The sequence below is a fragment of the Buceros rhinoceros genome, unplaced genomic scaffold, assembly GCF_000710305.1.
Source record: "Buceros rhinoceros silvestris isolate BGI_N320 unplaced genomic scaffold, ASM71030v1 scaffold11389, whole genome shotgun sequence".
In the NCBI taxonomy this organism is placed as follows: Eukaryota; Metazoa; Chordata; class Aves; order Bucerotiformes; family Bucerotidae; genus Buceros; species Buceros rhinoceros.
The window spans coordinates 33195-35367 of NW_010430949.1; positions in this window are offsets into that span (position 1 = coordinate 33195).

Genomic DNA, 2173 nt, shown 5'->3' on the forward strand with positions numbered 1-2173 from the left:
ATGATGCTGCTTAAAGTCAGTTTCAATAAAGGACCACACTTCTCTGCGAACGGAGCTTTAACAGCAGATTTATTTCTTTAACAGGAAAATCAAGCTGGAAACGAATGCTGTTCCTGAGCCTTTCACTAGGTGCATGTTTATTTTGTCATTTCTCACAAAACTGCATCGCCTTTTATTTGAAGGGAGCTTGAGCCGCATCATACCTTTTTGGCCAGGTAATAAATACTCCTAAAAATAATCCTAGTAAGCCTTGTGCAAACATGCACACTATAAGCACGCTCACTTCCCAAATTCCCGTCCCTGCCCCATGGAACTGCAATCAGGCTTTTTCCATGACATGGTTAAAGCCTGTGCGCAGGCTGTGCAGAGGCTCTGGATCCTAGTCCTTGTAGTTAAAATCCCCCTGGAATTTGTGTCAATTTATCCAAGAACCACTTGGAAATACAGCACAGGGCTTAAAACCCCCTCCCCCGTGCTATTTTCAAGCCCAAGCTCTAGCAGCTCTGAAGCATTAATTCAAATTGCACCCACAACATTTAATTTTGGTCTCTTTTTAATGTGTCAGTTAAATGTCTTTCTGAGGCAGCTCTCGGGCAGTGCAGTGGCATTGGGAATAGTGCCTGAGAGCAGAAAGGGTGCGAGGTGCTCTCATGGCAGCAGCACCATGGGGATGACTTTGCACATCTTGGTAGGTGTGGGGTAGGACGGTTTATGGCCCAAAAGGCACATTGGCACTTCGGCATGTGTGAAGGCGATGCAGCCAGCAGCCTTTGCTTTATCTCCTTAATCACCCTGAAAGCTTTACCTGCCTGTGATGTGCTGCGAAATCAGCCGTTAGTTACGGATGGGGGTTTTTTGCATTAAAGGTTTTATTTGGTGAAATGAAGCAGTTATACCTTCACCACAAATAATCACACTCAATATGCACTTGCAAAGCAAAGGTTGGGCAGCAACAGAAAATTCCCCCTGAGGTTGATGTCCCCCAGAGGCAATGCTGCCCTGAACTGCAAGAGCAGGAGGGGCACACGTGCCCTCTGCCCGAATGTCCCTGTCACCTCCTGGGACACTGCAGGGCACTGATGTTACCCCGCTGGCGGAACAATGTTCTCTCCCTGTCTGCAGCAAGCGAGAGCAAGCAAGGAGGGCGGTGGCACCTTCAGAAACTCAAGGCCAAAAACTGGGAAGGCTATTTCCCTGTTCCTTGCTGAAATCAGTTTTTCCACTCTGCCAGTCCTCCTCCTCCCAGTCAGACCTGTCACTGAGGAAATGCTAAACCCCAGGAACACCAGGGCCAGTTTGGGGAGGGCATGGGCAGGGAGGCTGCTTCCTTCCGGGGGATGAATCCCTCTAGCTCCAGGGGCAGTTTCTTGCAAATTCAAAACAAAGTAATCAAGGAAAATGTGATTACCTGTACACGAAGGAAAGCTTCGGCTGATGGAGCAGGGCCAGTGCCCCTGCTTGCTGCTGCCAAACCAGCCTCTGTGTTTGACCTTGGATGGGTCACTCATGTCCAGCACGGCACTACCATGAGCAAGGACTCTGCAGTCAGTCAGCACGGGGCCAGATGCTGCTGCTGGCTCTGTCCTTAGCATTCTGCTATCCGTTTATTATTCATATTAAACCTTCTAACATACTTGTTTATAATAGTAATTTCTACTCTAAAGAGGCCGTATGGACACAATGATTGATTATTTGCAGAAAGCAAAGTGAAGGGTGCTTTATAAAGTCAGCATATTAGAGGTTTACTCAGTAAATTAATGTCTTTCAGAATGCTTATGTCCAATGAAACAAAGATCTGTCATAAATTACGTAGCCCAGGCCTACGATTTATATTTCTGAAAGCCAGGGAACAATCCAATATAATTCAGCCCCATCTTTGCACGAAATAAGCACTCAATATTCTTCATCCAATATGAAAGCAAAGCATTTGGAGGTCTCTGGAGCAGAGCTGCACTAGCCAAGCTCATCTATAACACCCACTACCTGGATGCCAGGTGAGCTTGTGGTAGCGCAGGTGAAAGAGGGAGCTGTGTGATGCAGCCTCATGCATGCCCTGCTCCTCTCACCTGCAGCCCACCAGCCTGGGCTGCAGGGGGACAGGGCTTCAGTTTAGTGAAGAAAGTGTTCTGTCATTTCACAAGATACAGCCTGTTCTGAGTGTAAAAATCAAGAA